The sequence below is a fragment of the Phocoena sinus genome, chromosome 12 (assembly GCF_008692025.1).
Source record: "Phocoena sinus isolate mPhoSin1 chromosome 12, mPhoSin1.pri, whole genome shotgun sequence".
Lineage (NCBI taxonomy): Eukaryota > Metazoa > Chordata > Mammalia > Artiodactyla > Phocoenidae > Phocoena > Phocoena sinus.
Window position 1 is genome coordinate 35,486,371 of NC_045774.1, and position 13,024 is coordinate 35,499,394.

Below are 13,024 nucleotides of genomic sequence, written 5' to 3' on the forward strand. Positions count from 1 at the left end.
CGAAAGATCCCACGTCCCACAGCTAAGACCCAACACAGCCAATAGATAAATAAATAAATAAGATAAAATAAAATAAAATTTAAAAGTACAAGGGTATGAATGCTAAACAACTGTGAATTTAATGAGGATTAGTAATTTAGGAATGTCATGTTACAAAGTTAGCCTATAAGAAACTGATTTGATGTCAAAAGTATAATTATACTAATACAAATGTATTATGCTATTTAGACTTTCTTTTAAGAAAAACTCAAGAGTTTAGAATTTCTACTGTTTTAGTTTTATTTTTGTTTTTATCACCCTGGACATTTACACATTCAATTTTTACCAAATTTTCACTTGTATCCATCTTAAGGGTCATATTTTGCTCAATATTTTACTATTTGACATTTGTATTATTATTAAGTCAAATTCCCTTATTTCCCATAGAAATCTATAAAATCAAGCAATTTCGAAGATTTTTAAACACAGGAAAATATACCAAATCGTAATTTCTATCAGTCATGATATGAAGATACAAAATAATTACAAATAGATACTGCTTTAATTGAATAGGGAGTTATCGCAAATATTTATATTCCTGGTGACATTTACTCCCTAACAGTTTTCTAAAAATTATTACAGTGTCTTTTGTCCCAAAATTGGAAAAAACTGAAAAACTGACACATGCGAATTTCTTTATTGACTACTATTTTAACGCCAATGTGAACATTTTGTTTTATGCACAACACTTTTCTTTAGGGTGCATTTAGAAAAAAAACTGAAGGATTCTGTATCTGTTTCACTGGTGATGACAAGTATGTTAATTGCTTGCAGATAACATCTGTTCTAGTGAAATCAAGATGCAGAGGCTGGGTTGGATCTGTGGTGCTAGCAGCTTTCTAAAGCTTTGTCTGAGAGACCCACTGCATGCATTTCACAGACTCTCCAGGCAGCTGGAGGGCTTTTGAGTTTTTTTGAGAAACTTCCAGCAATTGAAATAAAATCTGTCAGGAATCTTGGGTCATCGAAATGTCTCTCTTTGAGCAGTGGACTCACCTTTGAAGGTTCAAGATATCCACTGACCATGACGCCTAAGTGTGCTCTGGCTAAAGCAAGTTCAGGGTGAGCTGCCAACCTCCTGCATGCAAGAGCGGGCCTCTGACTTCCTTCTCTGTTTACAGAGCAGAGTGAAGGGCCCCTCTAGAGGGAATAGCAAGAGCCTAGTCAATATAATGTCAGATATAAAGGACCCTTATGCTCAACAGGCCACATTTACCATTTTACAGGGTTCATGGACTACAATTGCTTACCAGATGTGCCTATGGAGTTGCTAACCATGGCAACATGATGGCTCTGGTCCCAACCTTTTCCGGGCCCTGCATGTTTGCTTCTCCTCTAAGCTATGAGTTTGTGTAGACTCTGATGTACTATTCCTAGAAAAGCCAGTGCTACTCACCAATGGATCAGACAGTCATGCTGCCTTGTGCTTTGCTGGAGACACATAGGGTCAGGCCTGGAATGTCCTTTTCAGTATGTGCAGACCCAGAAGACTATATCAACCAAAGCTATGATTAGGGATCTCACTGGGTCTGCAGGTAGACTTATGGTGGTGTAGTTCAAGAAATTTTAAAAAATTTGTTACCGGTTATAGATTTTAGAAAAAGGAGACTAGAGACATGGATGGAAAAACTGAAGAAAGTAAGCACATGAGACACCTGAGAAAGAGAATAGAGACAAAATCACAGGAGTAATAAAAATGAATGCAGTGAAAACAGAGATATTAATAATATGATATGTTTACACTATGGTGGAAAAATTTATCTTAAAAATTTACTTCTAACATGGAATTCCTTATTGCCAATACAAGTTTTAAAAATATATTTTCAGTGTGCTTTAACACATCCCATTTGTATAAAAGCTAATGCTGTAATAACTTAAGATAAATGCATTCTGATTTTGTAATCTAGGAGAAATAAGCTCTTTCCACTAGTTCATTTGAGGACCCTCCCTATGTAATAAGCAATAGAACAGCAAATTCATGGTGCAAAGTACATTTCCTCACAGGTAGAAACACTTCACTCTTGCATGTTTTCCTGTCATTGCTCTGAACTCCTTCAGTGGATAAATAAAAGCAATCATTTTTACAAACTTAGTGACACTGAACAAGATATACCTATCTGTTAAAAGAAATATAAACATCAGTACAGTTACCAATAGTGTTCTCAGGACTGTAGTTCCAGAACACTTACTACAGAACAAATTAAATTCATTGACTGGGAGGTGGCATAAAGGGTTTTCGACTCTGCAGATGGAAGTGAAGAAGTCAGCTTTTGTTGGCTGTTTTGGCAGCCTACTTTCTAGACTTCTACAGCAAAAGTAAGCTTTATTCTTTCAAACAAATCCAGCATCAAACAATACATTTTCAGCAATCGAACACTGTATTCATAAGAATTAACAGGAAGTTTGTTTTCTTTAATGAGTAATTTAAAAAGAACTTCAGGCATTTATTTAAATTTAGAATTTTAAAACACTTCAGAAACCTAATTATAAATGTATCTGTGTTTTTACAAAAATATAGATGAACAAACACACACAAACGTGGGCGTAGAATTTTATCTTTTGATTCTTGTTGGGTGATAGCAATCTCACATAAAACATAGTGGTTAGTTTTTTTGCGGTACGCGGGTCTCCCACTGTTGCAGCCTCTCCCGCTGCGGAGCACAGGCTCTGGACGCGCAGGCCCTGCGGCCATGGCTCATGGGCCCAGCCGCTCCGCAGCATGTGGGATCTTCCCGGACCGGGGCACGAACCCATGTCCCCTGCATCGGCAGGTGGACTCTCAACCACTGCGCCACCAGGGAAGCCCAGTTGTTAGTTTTTTAAAGAATATATTTATTTGTATTTTTCTAGATAGAATGCCTCAAAATGAGAAGGTTCAAAATAGGCATCAACGTTGCACCTAGCAAGAGAGAGTGAAGCACTTGGAATTCTTGCCTTCATAATTCTATACTGCTTATTATCATTTCTCAACTTTGTTCATATAGTCAAGAGAAAAACTATTAAGTTTTTCAGGATGGTCACCTTCAGTAGCAGAAGAGAAATTATGTTGCCTGTTTGTGCTATCATTTACTGATGACTCTTCAGTGGTTATACAGATAATATTCTTGTTCTCTTCCTATCAATCACCAATTTTTTCTGACATTTTACTACTTATTTAGAAAGAGAATAAGAGCAGGAATAATTTGTTAAAAATTTAAAATAGGTATATTTATGAAATATTACACATTGCAGTAATTGGATAATACAAATTATTTTCTTTATAGCTAGATAAAATCATACTTGTTTTTCTTATCAACATAAATGAGTAAAAGCTTAGTGTTGGTATTTTTGTGAATTAGGGAGTGACTTTAAAGAAAAAACAAAATTGCCAAAAATTTTAGACCAACAAACTAAATTGAAGCATAAAAATTAAAAAAGGAAAAGATAAATATTGACAATTATCATTGTCATTGAAATTATTCAGCAAGGATAGAGATGTTTTAAACTTAACAGAAATAGATTAAGTTGGGAAGGCCATGTTACTGAAACCAAAACAGTTAGATATTTATTTATCTCTAAAACAATTACTAAGAAAAAAATCTTAATGTGTATGAGTATAAATCCAGTTTATAATCTGATTTTTTTAAATCCTTTTTTCTTTTGACAATTAGATTATTGTTCATAGCTCCTTAAACTGAACCAACTGAAATGACTTTTAAGAAATCATCCATTTCAGACTTTTAAAATGAAAAATATTTTGAAAAGATAGTTTCATTTTAAAGATGGTACATATAAACATAATTCATTTTTTTAAAAAAAAGTTATAACCTTTTGTCCTCTAGAATTATGTAGGTCAGCAAGACTCACCAGGCATGTTAATCCTGCCAAGGTAGCTCTTACTTCCCCTTTGTAGAATTTATCCCTCTTCTAAGTAATAAACTATTTGCTCAGTAAGTGCTTTCCTAGTAGACAGTGAGCAGCATGAGGATAGGGACCTGGGGTGTTAGTGAGTAAGTTCCTGGTCCAGAGTAGATACTCAACTACTATTTGTTAAGGAGAGGAGACACAGAGAGGGAGAAAGAGGTAGAAGTGGAGGAAAACAGATAGCCTGTGAATATTGCGTGTTATGTCAGTTTGATATCAGGGATGCTCAGACATTCATCAAGAGAAGAAAAGGGGAGAAGTGCCATTTTCTTTTGAAATCTGATGTGAAAGGCGATGCATTAAGACAGGAGAGAGAGGGAAAAAAAGATTCAGAGCATAACACCCCACAAAAGGAAAACTGGGCTGAAACACTTTAAAGGAAGAAACACGAAGGTTAGAACAGGTAAGACTCAAGAGTAGGCAGACTGTGTACTACCATCAAGGCGAGGATGAATGTAGGACAGAAGTAAAGAGTCGCTTAGATCACTGGTCCTTAGGCTAGTTCAGGCCCACACTTCTACCTGTCCATGAGGTAAGCACAGAATGTGAAAGTAAACATTTAGAAATGTTAATACAATTTGATGGAATAATTTTGTGCTTGTTGAATTCAGTGAAGACAGACTTGGGTTTATATCTGTACATTTTCTATTTGATTTTAGGGGAACTCATTTTAATTGTATGTTTAAAACCTGAAATGGTAAGTTGAAAATGTACAAAATAAATGTTTAAAAATAAAAAATTTAAAATTTAACAGCTAGTCTTCACCAAAGACAGCCTGAGAAGCACTGACATAGACAAAATGTTGGATTTTACTGCTTCTTTCCATTTTCTTTGTGGTTGTACTGTTCTACTGTCTTAGAGCAAGTATACATTAATGTCCTCTACAAGCTTTCTCACCATGAAAAAATAATCTTAAACATACTAATTGGGAATTATTTTAAAGAGCTTTCTAATTTGTGGCATGTGACAATATATGAAACTTCAAGTAGAATAAATACAGAGGTTTTTGGTTTAGTTTCAATACACAAAGTTAGGGCATTGTCACCACGTGGGCTTAAAACTCTTTTCCGCTCAATTGTTTCTATAAATATTTACATAGAACTATAGCACTTTTCAAGCACTTGCAAACAGTGGCTTGCTATGTTTTAGGTACATGAAATGTTTCTTTCAGAAAAAACTTGCAAGCAGAAATATTGAGCTTTAAAAATCTACTTAAAGTTCTTCTCCAATTTTCCCCTTCTGTAACAGCACTCTGTATAATAAGTCCATACACCCTTTCAGGGGACTCGGGTTTGTGCCCCGGTCCGGGAAGATCCCACATGCCGCGGAGCGGCTGGGCCCGTGAGCCATGGCTGCTGAGCCTGCGCATCCGGAGCCTGTGCTCCGCAACGGGAGAGGCCACAACGGTGAGAGGCCCTCGTACCGCAAAAAAAAAAAAAAAAAAAAAAGAATGGCATAATAAGCATCAATATATGTAATACTGAGCTGAATGAATTAAAGTTACAAGTGGAGTTTTGAAAGGGCCCAATAAGCAACATCCTTTCCCCCAGCTGAGTGCAGAACCAAGTAAAAGACAAACACAGAAGTCAGACAGAAGCAGATGAAAAGGCCACCAGCTTTTGATCACTCCCCTGACTGGAACTTCTGACAAAAACAGAACCTGCTCCAACCAGCTTACCTTGTGAAGGAGAGCAAACGGTCATTCTTTCTGAGACAGATCTGAAGAGAAAGGAGAGAGAGAGAGAGAGACTGAGCAAAGCAAGTACAACTCTTTCTTCTCAAATCACCAATCAGATAACTCCTATTCCCTTTGGGAAAAATGTGTGAGCAGGTAGAGAAAAGCAAGCAGTCAGCCTTACTCTAGAGGTCCCTAGACTTGAAACCTTAACGCCTGGGAATGGAAATTTCTCTTCAACATAAACAATGGCCCCCAAATTTTCTTCTACTTTTACTCTATACATAAGTGTACCTAAGAGATATTGTGTACTGCCTTTGCACTTTTAAATTTATTTAATTTTAAACTATGTAACTTTAATAACTTAAATTGAAATGCACACAATGGATTATGTATTTTATTTTATTTTTTTCTGGCCGCACCACATGACATGCAGGATCTTAGTTCCCTGAACAGGGATTGAACCTGTGCCCCCTGCAGTGGAAGCACAGAGTCTTAACCACTGGATCGCCAGGGAAGTTCCTGGATTATGTATTTTTTACAATGGGGTTCTGATACTGATTTCTTGTTTTTTTTCTCACAGAAGAACTAGGAAAGATTTCTTAGTTCTGGCCAAAATAATACTGTGAATTGTGGTTTGTTTAGTGGTGTCCTCTTTTTGAATTTCCCAATTTTAGCTCATTCATTTCTCTGTACCTCCCTCTATTTAAAAAAAATTAGCTTTGTTAAGATATAGTTCACATACCATATATTTCACCCACTTAAAGTGTACGATTTAATGGTTTTTAGTATATTCACAGATACGTACAGTCATCACCACAGTCAACTTGAGAACACTTTTAGCACATCAAAAAGAAACACTGTACCCTTTAGATATCATGTCCCTATTTCTCCACCCCACTCCCAATCCTAAGCAACCACTAATCTACTTTCTGTCTCTGTAGATATCCCTAGTCTGGATAATTCTTATAGATGGAATTATACAATATGTGTTTTTTGGGGCACTAGCTTCTTTCACTTAGCATATGTTTTTAAGGTCCATCCATGTTGTAGCACAAATCAGTAGTTCATTCTTTTTCTGCTGAAAAATGCTTCATTGAATGGACATAGCACATATTATATATCCATTTGTCAGTTAATAGATATGTAGGTTGTTTCCACCGTTTGACTGTTATGAATAATGCTGCTATAAACATTCATGTCTAAAATGTGTCTCCTACAAAGAATATACCATTGAATCTTGATTTTAAATTCAGTCTGACCATCTCTGGATTTTGATTTGTTTAATTCATTCACATTTAAAGTTATTATTGATATAGTTGGATTTACATCTGGCATTTTACTTTTGGTTTTCTGTGTCTCATGTTCCTTTGTTTCTCCTTTATTGCTTTCTTTTGTATTCAGTAAATATTTTCTGATGAAACGTTTAAATTTATTTATTGATGATTTTTAAATTACTGACACACACGCATATACACACACATACACACACATATTATTAGTGGTTGCTCTAGGACTTACCACATATATCTTAACTTACAGAATCAGCTTTAGCTTTATGCTGGCTTGATTCTATGTCTTGAGTTATAGAAATATATAACTCCTATATAATTCTATTCTCTTTCTTCCTTTTTTGTGGTATTATCATTACAGTCTATTAATGTTATATATTACATTGATTAACATTACAAACCCAATAATACACTAAGCCAAATACAGCTTTGTTCCTATCCACCTCCTTTATGCTATATGTTATTGGCAAACATATTACATTTTTATGTTATAGGTCCAACATTACATTATACACATATTATTTTTATTTTATTATTATTATTAATTTTGGCTGTGCTGCATGGCTTAGGGGATCTTAGTTCCCTGACCAGGGCTTGAATCCAGGCTCCAGCAGTGAAAGCACCAAGTCCTAACCACTGGACTGCCAGGGAATTTCCTATACATATTATTTTATACAATTGCTCCTTAAATCTGTTAAGAAAAGAAAGGAGAAAAATATGCCTTTATCCTGGCTTTAGTAATTACATAATTACCTTTACAGGTGTTCTTTGTTTTTGTGTGTGTGTGTAGATTGAAATTACCATCTAGAGTCACTTGCTTTTAGCCCAAAGAATTTTGTTATTTCCAGAAAGGCAGATCTATTAGCAACAAATTTTCTCAGTTTTTACATATCTGGGAATGTCTTTGACTTTTATTTTTGAAAGATAGCTTTGCTGGATGTAGAATTCTTGGTTGACAGTTTTTCTTTGAGCGTTTTGAATATGTTATCCCACTGCCTTCTATCCTCCATTATTTCTGCTGAGAAGTCAGTATTAATCTTATCAGGGTTCCCTTTTAAGTAGGGTGCAATTTTTCACTTGCCGCTTTCAAGATTTTCTCCTTGCGTTTGACATTCAGCACTTTTACTATGATGTGTTTGTTCGTGGATCTCTTTGAATTCAATCTATTTGGACGTCAGTGAGTTCCAGGATATGTAGGTTAGTATTTTTTTTTTTTGATAAATTTGGGAAGATTTCAGTTGTATTTCTTCAAATATATTTTTCTGCTTCTTTTCATCTCTCCTCTCCTTCAGGTCCTCCCATTATACATATGTCAGTGTGGTTACCGGTAACCCACATTTTTCTGAGGCTCTGTTTATTTTTCTTCATTCTTTTTTCCTTTCTGTTCTTTTTCTGTTCTGTTCTGTCAATGTATACTCAAGTTCACAAATTCTTTATTCTACCAATTCAAATCTACTTTTAAGGTCTTCCAGTGAATTATTCAGTCCAGTTTTTTTATTTTTCAACCCTAGAATTTCTCTTTGGTTCTTCTTTCTATTTGGTTCTTATATTTTCTATTTGATGTAACATTGTAAACATACCTTTTTTTACATCTTTGATTGTGATTTATTTTTTAGTTATTTGAGTATATTTGTAATGTCTACTTTGAAGTCTTTTCTTGTTATATTTGCTTTGTCAAAGTTTCTCGGGACTTGTATCTTTTTTTTTTTTTTTGGTTGGAAACTGGACATTTAAGATAATACATTATAGCAACTCTGGATACTGTCAGCCTACCTCCTAGTTATTAATATTTGGTTTTTTATTTGTTTAGTGACTGGCTGGATTATTTTAATGAAGTCTATTTCTTCCTTCACTGTGTCAAGTCTCTGTTGTTGCTCCTGAGGAAAGCACAGCTTTGGATATGTCCACAGCAATCCTCACATGACAGTGGTTTTTTCAGAGCTCATTTTCTCTTTTTCCCTGGCCACATCCAGATGTTTAGCTCTAGTAATTGTTGGCTGACTGCTCTATTGTTTTCAACAGTGCCCTGGGGCATAAATTGCTCTATATATGATTCCAGTAAAATTTTTTCTCCTCTGAAGGAGCAGTTTCCAAGGTCAGTCAGTGTGGAGATTTGTTCTGACTCCAGAAAGTTTCCTCTGAGTTCTCTTTCTCCAGTTTTTTTTCCCAGAAAATTGGCCAAGCTATAGTTTAGCCTGCATCTTCATTGAATCTATGAATCTCCTCCCAGTTGATTTTCACCACAACTGCCACTGTTTTACAGAGCACCCTAAGGCTTGAACTTCTCCATGCTCTATTGCAAATGAAGTCAGTTTTTTGGGAAGAGATTATGAGCTACCTCCTGATTCTCCCCCTCCCTCCAGGTAAAATCTCAGCCGGGCCTCTGGAGGTAGGGACAGTAGCACACTTCTCTGAATGACATCTCCCTTTTAAGAACTAAGAACTTGGAGATGGTGGGTGTTGTAGCAGCCTGCCTTGGCTTGCCTCTTCCAACATGGAACCACCACTTTATGGACCAAGGGAAGGTTGACTGGGGCTCCAGTATTCTCAGTGATATTTAGCCCACTCTGTTTCATGACTGGGGGCTGGGTAGAAGAAGGGAGCCCTCCCCTCTAACCATATTGACCTGGAATTTAGCCTTAGCAATAGGATGACACATGCTGATGTCTTACCCCTCCTGGGAAAAAGTCATCCAATTGGAAGCTGGTGGAAGAGGGAGCCCTGTGTTCTTGGCTGCACCAGTCTGGAGTGGAGTTTCTACCTCTATGAGTTGAAATAGGGGAGGAAGGGATCAGTCTCAGTTCAAATACCACAGACTCTAGATTTTCTTAACAAATGTTTGTAGATTGCCTTGAATAGATGTTTCTTCATTTGCTGTAAGCTCTTAGGAACATTTTCAGAAGCTGAAAATGTCTGTTTTGTTTTCTAATAATTCTCATCAGTGTCACTGGGGAGTGTGCTGCCAAATTCCTCATGCTGTCATGTATGCCACTCCATTTTTAAACATTTTAATAATAGTATTATACTGTATGCATGCTTTCACAAGCAGATTTGTATCTTAATATTTTGTTTGATAGATTCAACCACATTGATTTTTGTTGCTTCATTTTAGTCATTATGATATTCCATTGAATGATTACAATACCACTGATTTATCTATTTTCCTTTTGATAGATGTTTAGGTTATTTCTGTTTTCATGATTACAAACCATTCTGCAATTAACATTCTTGAACACATTTCCTTATAATTTATATTAAAGTCTTATAATGAATATAACTAAGATTACAGTTTTGGGGTTTTAGAGAATATGTATACAAATATTACCAAACTGCTTTCTAAAACATTTATATCAATTCGCCCTTTCACCAGTAGTGATATTAGTTTTCATTTCTCCACATTCTCACTATCTCTTGGTGTCTTCAGAATTACAATTCTCATGTGAGTGAACTAATAATTCACTGTGGTTTTAATATTAATTTACCTGATTTCTAGTAAGGCTGAACATATTTTCATATCTTTATTGACCATTTGTTTCCTCTTTTGTGTAACACATAATTTTTTATTGCTTAGCATATTATCTATATTGAAAACATTTTATGTGCACTTGAAAAATAAATGTGTATTTTGTTTTTGTTGGGGGTATGTCCTATATATGTTAGTTAGGTCAAGTTGGTTAATCAAATCTATATCTTTCCTGAATTTCTGTATTATTATTATATAAATTACTAAGAGCAGATATTGAAATATTATCCAACTTTGCAATTCTGACAACCTTTAATTAATCGTTGTTCTAGAATGCAGTTATTTGGAATAAGATTGCTTCTTTTGAGACTTGCTTTCTAGCTTTGTTAAGTCAGATGTAAAAAAGCCTTAATCTATAGCTAATTTAGCCCAACTTCTGATCTTCTGAGGACTCCAGCTGATATCTTGTGTATCAGGAAGTCTTTTCACTCTGATGAGTGGGAATAGAAACTATTCCCAGCCCTGTATGTGGTTGAGGATTGTTCTACTTCTTTCAGGCCATTCTTTGCACGAGCTCTATATTTTCCCCACTGTAGCGAAACAGTACTCAGCCAAAGACTCAAGGGGACCCTTTTGCAGTTCCCTGGAGTTCTCTTTCTCTCTGCCTGGATCTCTTCTCTCTCTGATATTTTACCCTATAATTGCTAGCCACCTTGTCCTGCCTTTACTAAACTCTGTCTCCTCAATTCATTGAGACTCCCGAGTTCTCTTTGGGTTCCCACTTCCTGCACAACTCCCTGGAAGTATTCTACATAGTAATCTGAGATATTCATAGGATCCATCTTATTTGTTTGCCTGTTGTACAATGTCTGAGAAGCGTCATATCATATCTGTTCCATTTGTCTTCCCTGTTAAGTTGGGAAGATAAATCTGGTTCCAGTTATTCTATTATGGCCAGAAATAGAAATCTCTTAAGTATCTCATTCTTAAATATACATGGAAAAGTATGAATTTGCATACATCTAAAGAAAGTCTATAACACGAAAGAAAAATATAAAGAGAACAAAAAATAAAGACCTAGGAATAAGCAGAATTAATGCAGGTTGAAAAACTTCAGAAAAAAAATTATAAATCAATATCATTAGAATAATAAGGGAATGTAATGCATCTATAAAATATCTGAGAAAAAGGTAAAATGATCTAATTTAAAACATGCTAGTTTTTTTTAAACTTTAGTACAAGAGTTAAAAAATAAAATCAGGGGCTTCCCTGGTGGCACAGTGGTTAAGAATCCACCTGCCAGTGCAGGGGACACAGGTTTGAGCCCTGGTCTGGGAAGATCCCACATGCTGCAGAACAACTAAGCCTGTGAGCCATAACTACTGAGCCTGAGCTTTAAAGCCTGCGAGCCCCAACTACTGAAACCACGTGCTGCAACTATTGAAACCCACGTGCCAGAGCCCGTGCTCCACAACAAGAGAGGCCACTGCAATAAGAAGCCTACGCACCACAGTGAAGAGTAGCCTCCACCCACCGCACCTAGAGAAAGCCCGCCCACAGCAACGAAGACCTAACGCAGCCAAAAATAAATAATAAAAATAAATTTAAAAAAATAAAATAAAATAAACTACATTTTCCAGAAAACAAAGCAAATGAAGAGATAGGAAATTGGATGAAAATGGTAAAATATTTAGAAAAATCAATCCAGGATATCCACTATCAGGATAGTAGGTGTTCCAGAAAGGAAAAAGAGAAAATATAAGGAAGATAATTTCAAACATACAGAAAAAAATTCATATATGAGGGAAGTGATTACCCAATTTCTAATGACGTGGCTCAGTAAGTGCAAAAAAAGTACCAAACTAATGCACATTTTTATGCAATATCACAACACCAGTGATAAAGAGAAGATCCAATAACTTCTGGAAAGAATAATGCGTTTCATATGAAGGACATATCAGAATGACATTTTTCCAGAGCAGAACTTGGTACTATAGGATAATGAAGGATCTAAGGGAGTATTTGGAAACATTTATGAATAGCAAATGTTATATAAGTTAAACTTTTATGAATAGAAGAAAGTTATATAAGTTAAAAAATGAGACAGTTATTAACTTCTGAGAAAAGCGGTCACAGGAGAGAAAATTCAATCATAGTATACTATGAGTTTACATATTCACAGTAATGAAACTACATTGTTAACTAATAATTATGATATGCTATATTGGGAGGAGAGAATCAGCATGAAAGAGATTTACATTCTTTTTCAAAATAATGTGAAATTTATTTCGGATGTTAAAATTGATAAATCAAGGAAAAGAAGTACAGTCATGTTATTTAGGTTTTGAAAAATGGAGAAATAAAGGCTAATATCAAAAGATATAACTAAAAGAATTATTACCCCTTGTAGGTAGTCTATGGAAGGGCAATCCTGATTTCAAAAAAATCCTCTGGTACTAATTATGTGCATGAATTACTTTGAATAAAAATTAAGACATACATCATTTCAATAAAATATTAAAAAATATTGACTCTGTATCCTGTGTCTTTGGGGCAGATTTAATCCTCTCTGGAGATTTTAGCCAAGCCAATTGATGTACAATTCCTTGTTTGTCATTTTTTGTTCAGGGATTTATTTTTTGTTTTTAGCAG